The sequence below is a fragment of the Acartia tonsa genome, chromosome 2, assembly GCF_053477335.1.
Source record: "Acartia tonsa isolate MP-2025a chromosome 2, ASM5347733v1, whole genome shotgun sequence".
In the NCBI taxonomy this organism is placed as follows: Eukaryota; Metazoa; Arthropoda; class Copepoda; order Calanoida; family Acartiidae; genus Acartia; species Acartia tonsa.
The window spans coordinates 53,829,924-53,843,815 of record NC_137261.1 but is presented as its reverse complement, the minus strand read 5'-3'; positions in this window follow the sequence as shown (position 1 = coordinate 53,843,815).

Genomic DNA, 13,892 nt, shown 5'->3' with positions numbered 1-13,892 from the left:
GTATGTACTATAATAATTAATAATTATCTCAGCTCCTATAAGAGCTAGTGGGCCAATTTTATACAATCTCAGATATGTGTCATACTGATATTAAAACATTTAATTATAGCCCTCTATCTTTAACACACTGCACTGGTAGAAATACGTATTTGGGGGGGGGGGGGGGGCGGCGGGGAGGGTAGATTTGGCTTCCGACAATTTTCTGAACAAGTTAAATCGTCTATTTCTAAACATTAAAGTAGAAAGTTCTTTTTATTGAATGAGATGCTTCTTGAAAACCATAATCTAAGCCTACTAAAGGCATAAACATTAGATATTTTACAATAGAAGTCAGAAATCCTAACTGATAAAGTAGTAATTTGTGTGCAAGTCCACTAAGTCCAGGTTAAGTTCTAAGCTATCTTTAAGAGATCAGAGGTGGATTCTTAAAAAAATAGGGTCGCTGCTCGCTGGTAAGGCAAAATTATTTTCGTAAAAAATCCTCAAATATCACATAAAAATCTACAAAAATTAAACTAAATCTTATGTTATTAATCTTTTTATGATTTTATTTAATTTTGTAGATTTTATGCGTTTTTAGAGGATTTTTCACAAAAATATTTTTGCCTTACCAGCGAGCAGCGACCCTATTTTTTTTAAAGAACCACCTCTGGTCAACGGTTTTTAGAAAGCCAATAAAAGAATGTGCTAAATTGGCTATTTTATGTCATTAAAAAACTGCTCTACTTATGCAATGGAAATGTTTTTCCTTTAATTTTTCTCTATAAATGTATCTCTATATGTATGTTAAAGGTTGCCTTAAAAACCACACCAAAACTATCTGTTACCCCCCCCCCCGCCCGAACTTCAACTTAGAAAATAGATTTACAATAACCATAGACTTGTAACAATTTTGAAGGTGTTTAAATATCCATATGCTATTTCTGTGTATTAGTGGTTGAAACGTTTGAACACTCAACTAAATAAATCAACCAATCAAAATAAACTAAAGTCCCCCAAAGTTGTTAGGCCAACAAATATGAAAATGCTATTAAAATTTGGGAAAAAGAGTAATAAACAGCCCAAAGTCCCCTCTCTATCTCTGTATACAATACACTATAGTGATAATTATTCTAAAAGATTATGTAAATATCAGGCAAAATAGATTTCATTGCAGCCGCTTAACTATAGTTAAGCTATTTATTACAACACATTTTTTCTATTGCCTAGATATTTTATTCAAATAGAGTTTTTTACCAATCTAAAAATCTCTATAGTTAACTATTGCTCCGTTTCTTTGCAGTTTGCAACAGAAGATATCGATGAATTTAGTTTAATAAGCCTATATATGTAGTTATGTATTATTGAATTAATAAAGACTAGTTGATTAGTTGTACGTCCCTAGAAGCCTCTAGGGTCAGTTAAGGGGTAAGGTTTAATTTTGACAACACATTTTTTTTTATTTTAGATTTAAAAAGAAAAGTTAAAAATAGGATTTTAATATAGCACCTGGGATATTATAGGATAAGACATAGTGTACATCCTAAATGATGATAAACAAATTTCCTCTTTTGTAGATTAATACTCGTGGATAAAAAGTTGGATACTGATGATTTGACCCGACTAAATAACAAAGTAACAAAATACAAAATGCGAGAAAACGTATCTATCAAACATTAAAACTTTGTGTACAAATATAATTTGTAGTCCAATGTAACAACCCTCTCTGAAATATCTAAGGCCTTACAGGGAAACAAGGATGACAACTTTCATAAAAGCGAAGCTCTGAAACGGTAGGACAAACGGACATTAACACTTGTATAATGTCAGAACTGAATAATCAGAAGGCGAATGTATAAGAGTCAAAGCAAATCTGTAAGTAAATTTGTTGGAAAACTGCTTGATACAGGATAATGTTTATGGACATACTTACATTTTTAGGACTTGGTTAAAGAGTTGATTCGCTTATACTATTGTTCTTTGTTGTCCCAGGAATCAATATACCAAAAATCAGATCAAACGGATAATTAGATCACATAAAAATTTGTTGTTAAAAAAGTAGAAAAATCAACATGTTTAAAATGGACGTACGGACATTCTGGTAATGATTATAGAGTTGCTACGGTTTCTAAATCGTACCTAACTACCACAGGAATCATCATGCAAAATTTGAAATCGATAGGACAATTCTAACACGCCTAAATTAACAAATAAAAGCTATCTATCTCGGACGGACGGACGTACGGACGGACGTACGGACGGACGGACCTACCTTAATTATAGAAAAGCTTCGCTTTTAAAAATATATTTAGATACTAAATTTATTGTCATAATAAGAAACAAAAATCAAGACTTTTAAAATTGACATGCAGAGTTCATACGCTTCCTAAATCGTACCTAACTGTAATAGGAATCATCTTATCAAGTTTGTAATCGATAGCACAATTCCAACTCTCCTAAATTAACGTTAAGACTAAGGAACTGGTCCTAACATGATTATGGATGAAAAACAAGGTAAAATTTGCATAGGCATTTGGACTTATTCTTCTTCAATAACAGGGATTCAAGGATAAGTTAATGTAAGATTAAACAAGGTTAAGATGGCATAAGCTAATAAACTCATTCTCTTTCAATACACAGGGAAACAAGGATAAGTTAATGAAAGGTTTAACAAGGTTTAGATTGCATAAGCTAATAAACTTATTCTCTTTTAATACACAGGGAAACAAGGATACGTTAATGAAAGATTAAACAAGGTTAAGTTTGCATACGCTAATAAATTTATTCTTTATAGCATAGGAAAACAAGGATATGTAATGAAAGATTAAACAAGGTTAAGATTGCATATGCTAATAAACTTATTCTCTTTTAATACACAGGGATCCAAGGATAAGTTAATGAAAAATTAAACAAGGTTAAGATTGCATAAGCTAATAAACTTATTCTCTTTTAATACACAGAGAAACAAGGATAAGTTAATGAAAAATTAAACAAGGTTAAGATTGCACATGCTTATAAACTTATTCTATTTTAATACACAGGAAAACAAGGATAAGTTAATGAAACATTGAGCAAAGTAAAGTTTTCTTATGCTAATAAACTTATTCTTTTTTAATACATAGGATTCAAGGATAAGTTAATGAAAGATTAAACAAAGTTAAGATTGCATAATCTAATAAACTTATTCTTTTTTAATACACAGGGATTCAAAGATAAGTTAATGGAAGATTAAACAAAGTTAAGATTGCATAAGCTAATAAACTTATTCACTTTTAATACATAGGGATACAAGGATAAGTTAATGAAAGATTAATCAAGTTTTAATAGGTATTTGGATTCAGGAATAAGGTATATCTAACAATCGAAATAAAACTAAAATAATATTTGGAGGGAAGATAAAAAGGTTGTCTTTACTACAAAGCGTTTACAAAGCCCCCCCCCAAAAAATCACAAAAACTCATCTAAAATTACCAAATTTTTAAGTTTGGTAATTATACGTCGGCAAGACTTGATTTTATTAGGATATCTGGTCTGTGTCGGTCGTGGTGTCCGGTCAAAGTCGGTTGAGTAGCACCAAAATTAGAAAAAATTCTAAATAAATCTTAATTTCTACATTGTGACTTTTGTGTGTAAGGTAGAAACCTAAAATTTTTTTTGTGAATACTTAGATTTTAATGACCTTCTGAGAAAAGTGGTGTTATGACCGTTTGACCGCTCCCTGACCGACTTTATGACCGATTTTTGTCCGGCTTTTACTACAGACATATATCATGAATATCGTGGCTTCTATTACAGCTAGATACCTATATTTTTTTTTAGTAAATCCTTGAGCAACAATAAAGAGATAAAAATATTAATTAGCGCAGCCAACCGCCGTTTTACCGCCATAACCGCCGAAAATAGCGGTTTCCGTTGTTTGGCGTTTTTTGGCGATGATCAGAAAAAGTTTTTTTTTGTTATGAATAATAAAAGTTCGTCCTAAAATTTGGTCATCCTAGCTGCAAAATTGGCCACTCTACAGCTGTTTTTTTTTTAATTTAGCGGCTGGCCGCTAAAAAGCGGCTAAGGAGCGGCCTGGCCGCTATGACTAGAAAAAGTAATTTTCTCTAAAAATACACATGAACCACCAGAAAAAATTATTACGTCTTTATCTGTAACAGGAGCCGAGATAGAAGGGGGGGGGGTAGGTCTTGGAGCCCTCCCCCGATCTGATAAGGTGGGAATTTGGGCCCGATCTGTAAGGGTTTAGGAGAACCTAATTGGTTCAGTGGTTAGCGAGATCCTTCGGTATAGACAAACAGACATCCTGTTACTTTATTATAAGGATAGAGTATTGCAATATTTTGGCAAGTATGTGTAAGTGTGACATAAATGTATGTGCAATTAATTACATTCCTTATTACAATTACATATCATAAAAATCAACTAGATTATTTTCCTCTATTTATACAACTCTTTTAATTGTTATACTTTGTTTCTTTTTTTTTTAATGTGCAAAATCAACAAGGATGACAACATCCATAAAAGCAAATCTCTGAAACTTAGGACAGAATTGAATAATTGTGGTATTCGCCACCCAATGCCCCTAATTGTAGGTTAGCTTTGCTTCCAAGTTAAGGGCGGTCCTAGTGATCTCCCCTGAGAAGGAGGTGGGGCCATCAAACCCCCCCCCCCCAGTAGTAAAGTATTTATAGTTTGAGAACCCTATTGTGTTTATTATGATTTATCTTACCATTCCCCACCACTTTCGGGGAAGGGGATAACTTTTGCCAATTATTGTTGTTGTACAGATATATTTAACCTCTGATTTTGATTATTAATTATTCCAATCCATGTATTAAGCATTTTGTTGTATTATAGTTAGTACTTTGTGAACCTTTAATAAATCCACATCTTAACTGATATTCTAGTTGTTGTTGGTGAAACATAGAGAAGCACAGCTCCTCTATAATAACGCTTGTCCACGTCTGTTCACACTGCCGTAATACCCAAACTCAGTAACGGCTGATAACTGCGGCCGCTACTACATAATCATAATATACAGGGTGGGGCAAATAAGACCGGACAAACTTTAAACAGCCATAGCGCCAAAACTACTTGATTAATCAGGACGTTTGACCACACTATAAAAAGCTTAGGTAATGACCTTTTAGCAAAAAAAATCTTTGGACGTAGATGGACGTGTACAACGAGCTGGCCGCGCATATGTTCAACAAGGCAGATTCCAAATGCGCCGGTGGTTTAATCTGGATTATCGACTAGGGCCCACTAAATATGACCTCAGCCCATCTGTAGGTGAGGTAGAGTTATGCAAATTGCTGGGGATACTGTTAGATACATAAGTAAGACACTAGAAAAGACTAGAGCTCTCTATCTGAAATGTCTTGGCCGTAGTACTCCAGCAAAGTGAAACGGGGCAGATTTTGAGATGTAAAAAATGTCAAAAACCGTGAAAATTTCTCGGTTCTTGACTTTAGGGACCCATATTGAACGTTAAAACTCATTTTAGACTATAGGTTGCGCTGACAACTTCATGCCATTTTTAAAAAGGTAAAGAACGTCGTTCTAGCTCAACTGTGGTCCAAATAAGAGCCTCCGTGTCTAAGGGTAGCTTGAAAGTTGGGCGAATTTGGATCCTGCGGTTACTCACGTTCCTAAGGAAATGTGGCCTCCTAGCAGCCCGATCCTAATTAAATGGTCTTTTGGGCCTAGGGCTACTTTGAAGCATGCACTAATAGACATGCCCATACCACAAAGACCCCCTTCATTACCACTATCAAGGAGAACTACGCCAGCTTGGACAGGTACATTTTGACCTGAACCTGCCGGCGGTTGAGGAGGCAGGTAGAGGCGGTAATTAAGGCTGGCGGCGATTTTATTGAATAATCTAATAGTCATATACCTATTTTGCTTGCCAGTTTTTAAAATTCAATAAAATATTTAAAATTGACGATTTTATGTTCATTTGTTTAGAAGTTAGAATTTGTCCGGTCTTATTTGCCCCATCCTGTAAATGTTTAAAGTCAAAATAAAATTTAATTAAACTTACATTTAGGATATATGTTTCGCTTATAACATTGTAGTTTGTTGTCCTAGGAATCAGTATTCCAAAAATCAAATCAATCAAATAATTATATAACATAAAAATTTGTTGTTAAAAAAGTTAAATATCAACATGTTTAAAATGGACTACGGAGATTTTGATAAAGTTTATAGAGTTGCTATGCTTTCTAAATTGTACTTAACTACTACAGGAATCACCATGGAACAAGGACGTCCAAGAGGGGGGGTTTTTTAACCCCCGGGGTAAATAAAATTGATGGGGGGGTAAAAAATTTCGCACGCCGCCATTTTAACCCCCCCCCCTATACAAATTACCCCCCATCCCCCTTAAAAAATCCTTCCCCCCCAAATAAAAAAGCTTGGACAGACTTGCAATAAAATCTCCGTATATTCTTCTTAAAGAAACAAACTGAATAAATATTGTAAATAAGCCTTGGTGTTAATTATGATAACTGTAAATGACAAGCATTTATTCACTTATTCAGGTCAATATGGATTCTCTAGTGCTTAGGTTCATTATAAGATGGCCAACCATGATTATTTCAATATTTGTACATTAGAATCTATTATTGGGTCTCCAGTGTTTAGGTTCATTATAAGATGGTCAACAGTGAGAATATCAATATTTGTACAGCAGAATTTATTATGTGGTCTCCAGTGTTTATGTTCATTATACGATTGTCAACAGTGAGAATATCAATATTTGTACAGTATAATTTATTATGGATTCTCTAGTGTTTTGGTTCATTATAAGATGCTCAACAGTGAGAATATCAATATTTGTACAGTAGAATTTATTATGTGGTCTCCAGTGTTTTGGTTCATTATAAGATGGTCAACAGTTTGAATATCAATATTTGTACAGTATAATTCAATATGGGGTCTCTAGTGTTTAGATTTATTATAAGATGGTCAACAATGAGAATATCAATATTTGTACAGTAGAATTTATTATGGTGTCTCTAGTGTTTAGATTCATTATAAGATGGTCAACAGTGAGAATATCAATATTTGTACAGTAGAATTTGTAATGGGGTCTCTAGTGTTTAGGTTCATTATAAGATGGTCAACAATGAGAATATCAATATTTGTGTACAGTAGAATTTATTATATGGTCTCTAGTAATTAGATTCATTATAAGATGGTCAACAATGAGAATATCAATATTTGTACAGTAGAATTTATCAAGGGGTCTCCAGTGTTTAGGTTCATTATAAGATGGTCAACAGTGAGAATATCAATATTATAATAATATATACAGTAGAATTTATTATGTGGTCTCCAGTGTTTAGATTCATTATAAGATGGTCAACAATGAGAATATCAATATTTGTACAGTTGAATTTATTATGGATTCTTCAGTGTTTAGATTTATTATAAGATGGTCAACCGTAAGAATATCAATATTTGTACAGTAGAAACCGATTAATAACTACTGGATTAGAACCATGTATATAATGTATTGAAGACAATTTTTCATAAATATTCTTTAAAAATCATAAAATCAATAACAGCCTTGTTAGCTCGGGTCTAACAAAACTGGTTTTAATCTTATAATTTCTCATTTTAATATTCGCGGTAATGTCTCTATAATATGCTGTGCAAGTGTGTCATGAAAGCTACTGGATTTCATCTAGTTCTGTAGATATATGGGTCCTAGGACAAACGAAGGAGTACCAAACGTCGGAGTGGACAAACGTAGGAGTGGACACTTAGCCAAACCTAACTTATTTTAGTCCATCTTATAGGTTTTTTAAATGCCTAACACCTGCGGGGGGCTTATTTATACATTCATATATTAACCTAACCTAATTAATATTTAAACACTTCTACGTTTGTTAACTCCGACGTTTGTTACTCCTGCGTTTGTTAACTCCGACGTTTGGGACTCCTGCGTTTGCAATATATACATTACTCACTGACAGATAAATTTCTGCCATCTTGTCCTTGAAAAGCATGGGAGAGCAATTTAAAAATACTTATAGCACGGAACATCACGTACAGAATCATGGTTTCAAATTTCGCCTTCCTATTTTTAAAAGCGAAGCTTTTCCATAATTAGGGTCGGTCAGTCCGTACGTCTGTAAATATTAGCTCTTTGCGTTAGTTTAGGCATATTTGAATTGTCCTATCAATTTCAAACTTTGCATGGTGATTCCTATACTAGTTAGGTACGATTTAGAAAACGTAGGAACTCTATAATCTTACCAGAATGTCCCTACATCCATTTTTAACATGTTGATTTTTAACTTTAGGACAACAATGTACAATGTTATAAGCGAATCATCTCTATAATAAAGTCCTAAAAATGTAAGCATGTCCTTAAATATTATCCTGCATGTAAGTAGTTTTTCAACAAATTTACTTACAATTTTGTTTCGAATTTTATTCATTCATATTCTCATAATTCAGTTCTGATGTTAAAGTGTTAATGTTCGTTTGTCCTACCGTTTCAGAGCTTCGCTTTTTATGGATGGTGTCATCCTTATTTTTTGTTGATACACAGAGTCCACAGTTAAAGGTTTAGAAATAAAAGTCTAAATAAAAAGTATTCTGGTTAGTTTTGTTTGTAATTTAAGATCTCGGTATAAGATATTTCAAACTTTACCTTAAACTATATTTTTGAGTTTAAAAGTAGAAAAAAGTACATTATAAAACAAAAATAGCATAAAATTGCTTTAAAACATACATCCTATTATATAAAGTAGTAAGCGTTTTTTGTCTGTCCCGAAGGATATCGCTAACCGCTGAACTGAAATTGTTCTCCTTTACAGTGAAGCTTCTTATAGGTCCTGGGAAGGTTTTAAACTATTTTTCGATAGAGTGTCTTCACCCCCCTCTCCCACAAAATTTTTTTTATAACTCTTTTGAAACTCAAATTTAAAATAGGATGAGGTCGACTTTTCCTTCTCCTACCAGTGCAGTGCCATAAGAGGCTTCTGGGGGCGTAGCCGCTAGTATGTAATAAAATACTTAGATTTATTTTGTAACTTGTAAATAAATAATTATATCAATGCCACATTTATAACCATGGGCGACACTTTCCCTTTATTGTAATTACAACACGATCTCCTCCCCCCTTCCTCACAGTTTTGTAAAAAGTTAAGATAATATTACTGCAAATATAATAAATATTTTCTATTCTTTGTACATATATGTCCTTGTATATGAAAGTATAAAAAAGTAACAGTATGTCTATTTGTTTGTTTGTCTGTGTGTTTATAGCGAAGGATCTCGCTAACCGCTGAACCAATCAGGTTCTCCTTTACAGGGTACTTTTTCATAGGTCCTGAGATGGTTTATAACTATTTTGGGGAAAGGTACCACTACCCTCACAAGAGAAATCGCCCCTAGAAAAAATCTCCCCCCCCCAATTTTTTTTTTACCTTTTCTTTTTAAATCTAAAATAAGAAATTGAATTATCAAATTCACCTTCCCTCTTCCTAGTCTAAGTATAAAAGAATCTAAAAGATTTACTAAAATGTGGAAGGTTGTTTTAGCTAAAGGGAAGTATTTTTTGTCAACATTATAGCTATTCCAAAGTTTACTTTTTCTGCTATATGTCCAAATATAATATAAAACGTTCTGTAATAACTTTTAAATGGGTAGAAAAATGCTTTTCTTAACTAAAAATTGGCCCTTGCTAAATAAGTTTTAGGCTCATAGTTAGGTTTTTAGTGCTCTATATGTATGTTTTGATAAATTATCACTAGCAGCTGGTAAATAGCCTAAAACCACTCCAAGTCATTTATAAGCCTTCCCTGTAAAGCACAACAAATTTGAACCAAGACTTTCCGAGAACTTTAGCTTCAGACAAAAAAAACTTAGTAACCTTCAAGATGTAGAATTATTTATTTACTAGATTTGAAACGTTGTTTATCCTACACCGGATATTGTTATTCTTGTTGTAATATTTGTGAAACGTGTGTTATTATTTGTGTTATCATGTCACATCTTCATAAAACGACTTTGGGTACTTTTGTCTATATGCGAAAAAAGGATATTTAAAAAGCGAAGCTTTTACATAATTAAAGACGTCTCGTCTGTAGGTAAAGGATATGTCGTTATTTTAGTTATATTTTATTTCAAAATATAATGATTCCAGTCAAAGTTTTGGACAGTTTAGATAGCGGTGCAACTCTATAATTTATATCAGTAAGTGTTATGTAGTAGTTTCATTTATTACATTTTATTATGCGATATGATTATCATATTAACTTGATTCTGGGAATGCTGATTTATGGAACGATTGGGCAGAATATTATATGCGAAGCATCTCCATAATAGAATCCTAAATTTTTTTGTTATGTCTATCTTACGCATTCTATATTTAATTAATTAAATGTTCGTTTTTCTTACATGCAATGTATGGGTTTCTCTTTTAGGTATGTTGTCATTTTGTTATTGACTATTTTAACAATGGACTATATATATCTACTGACGGCTGCGATCTTAGTCTCTAGGGAATTGGTGTGGGTCAGGCTAAATGCCTTAAACCATCTCTCTAAAAAGTCGACCGATTTGACCAGCAATTTTCGATATATTCAGCTATAGACAAAAAAGTCTTAATAATCTACATCATACAAAGGATATTTGCATCCTTGTTTTTGTTTTGTTTACAGAGTTGCGGTTGTGTAAAGTATTCATCTGTGGTTAGCCCATACTTTTTATAACATACGCAAGGGTTAGGTTAGGTTGTCCCACAGGGTTTCTTACTAATATGAACATCATATGCGGATAGTCCATACTTTTTATAACATATACAAGGTTTAGGTCAGGTTGTCCCACAGGGTTTATTACTAATATGAACTTTATCATAGTTAGCCCATACTTTTTATAACATATGGAAGGGTTAGGTCAGGTTGTCCCACAGGGTTACTTACTAATATGAACATCATCTGGAATTGAATTTTTTTTATAACATACGTTTTTTCAGTTTTAAATAATATTATGTTGTTAATACATATCACCAAAATGTAGGTGTGGTTATCTTTTTACATAAAAAGCAATTGTTGGGTCATTATGTCTTTTTTATCCCCAAAAGATCACTCAGAACTTTTTTATTTTATTTTTGTTGTTAAAAGCAAAGATCTTAATATTAAAAGCGCCAGCTACTCTAAAACTAGGTTAGGTCCATGTGTACATCCGTCCGATAAAATACAAACGATAATTAGATTTCATAAAAGTTATCAAAGACGATATGAAAAAAAGTAAATTGTCTTTTAAATCTCCCTAACATTAATAATAATTCAAGGCATCTTTTTCAACAAAAATAGAAGAAAAGGGGTGTCTCTTTAGACAATAATAAACCCTTTAATGACATACTAAGAAAATAAGAGATGCTGTCAAATCAATGTATTACACAACGATACATGCCATCCAGTATAATTTTTTTTCACTGTAATTATATGTTATCCAAAATCATAGGAACCGCCAATATACTAATGGTTGGTGTCACACGCCCTTTGTTTATACGATGCTTATAACAATGGATATATTATTACTTGGATCTTACACCAGATTTTCATGTTCTATAATAAAGGGCACTAAGTAGCGGGCTAAAATCACCCTGCTTTACCCCATCCCCTCCCCTCCTACTGGATAGACGGCCTGACCAATAGAAGCGAGGGGAAATTCCAATTACGACAATTTTTCTCCTGTCATAATATCCAGGTATATTCTACATCCATTCTTACAACATAAAGAAAATATTCTTAGTTTAACAGTATGGCGAACCCGGTATTAGTGTCTTAGAAATTATCTTAGTGACGTAAAAAAAATAGGATGTGTCGATACTACTAGGATTTTTAAGAATTGTTAATATAGGCCTGAAATCAAGATTTGTTGTGCTTTTAAAAAATATTTAAAATATTTCTAAAAATTCTACATTATTTTTGCTCACTTTTAAAAAACAAAATCAACTTTTTTTTATTTTTTTTTATAAAATTATCTTTCAAAATTGAAATAAGATCTATCAGCTGATATTGTACTTCTTACATAACTCAAGAGTTGACTTACAATGTGTAAATATTTAATAGATTATTTAGCAAAATAATAAAAAACCTATATGTAATTTCGTGATTAATAATTGGCTTAATCTAACATTAAACATTGAATGATTTTAAATAATTTTCAAATATTTGCTTTTATAATTATACTTATTGTATAAACACCTCATAAGTTAGCGCAAGCTGCTATATATTTTATCACATATGAGCTATTTTTTAAGCCAGCTTTTTAGTCAAAATTTCAAACCAATAACAATTAAATCAAAAGATATTAGGTTAAAACTATATATAAACGAGAGTAAAGAAATAAGATATTGCTATCAACAACAACAAAAAAAGGGTTTTGTCTAGTTTTTGGTAAAAATAACGCATATTTATCATTTTAAATTAAAGCTATCTTTTCAAGATTACATCTATAAATTCGTCTGTATTTTATAACTTATACCTCTTACCATGAAAAATCAATTGATTTTCCATAATAATTTTATTTCTATATTAAATTTAGAGACAGCTAATTTTTCTTTAAATATAATGAGATGTTTATCAGAAATTTTTAATTAAGCATAATAATGTATATATAAAAAAGACAATTACGAATAAAAACAAAACAATCAATTATTAGATTATTTATATCAATAAATTTAACGGAATTTGAACGTAATTGTTAAAAAAGCTAGCTTAAACAGTTTTGCCATTAAAAAATAACCTTCTTTATGAATGGTACATTCTAACAAGGGTAATGATATCCAGTAGAGCAACATATTTAACAAATATGTCTTTAAATAATCAGTCTATTTAACAAATATCTTTTTAAAATGCATAAGTTATATTACCTCTCACAAGATTGTTTAGTCCTTTGACACTGTACATAATTATTATTTGATTGATCTATCCTTAATTTTTATTCATATTCAATTTTATTGTTTGTATTTAAATATTTAATACCTGTATTATAATACGGTTATTATTTTTTTTGCTATGTTTTTATAAAATAAATATCTAAGCAAATGTTACCAATTCTTATAATTATCTGGAATTGAAAAGAATTACTTTCATTCGGTTGCTAAAAAGAGGAGAAAAAGAAATGTATTGAGTCAGAGAGTAGCCTTAACCTGTACAGCTTTACATTTATTTCATAGATAAATTGAAATTGAAATTAGATAAAATTATTAATTGATTTTAGATTATTAAACAAGACATGTTAGAATTATCCTATCAATTTCAAACTCTTCATGATGATTCCTATGACAGTTAGGTATAATTTAGAAAGCAACTCTATCATTGTTAACAGAAAGTCAGTACGTCCATTTAAAACATGCTTTGTGTGTTTTTTGGCTGCTATTGAAGAAAGACAACTGAAATTTTAAGTGAAAAGGTCTTTTAAGAGGTGTTTTAATGTATTTTTTTTTACAGTAGCTTTTGATGGATTATTTTAGGTTAGGTTAGGTGATTGCCCTGCAGGGTTAGGAAAATGGCCCCGCATGGATAGAGCCCCCCCCCCCCGCAGTGGCTAGAAATAGGATAAAATCTACTGTGAAAATACCAAGAAACGTCCCTTAAGAGGCATTGTCATGAAAGGGACTATACCCAAGATATATGTGCATCTACTTAACGACTTCCAAAATTTGAGGGTGCCCTCAAGTAATCACCCCTTCCCCCCCCCCCCTGCATCTACTCTATACATTATTTTGTCTGTCTGACTGTCGGTCATGCTTAAAAAACCTTATTGTTGGAGAAATGTTATTTTCTTAACTGCTTTTTTAGATAGCCAGCTGTAAGTTTTAGTCAAGATACCTTATATTTATACAGATCTGCTCCATATATTTATTGTCTGTCTGTCTG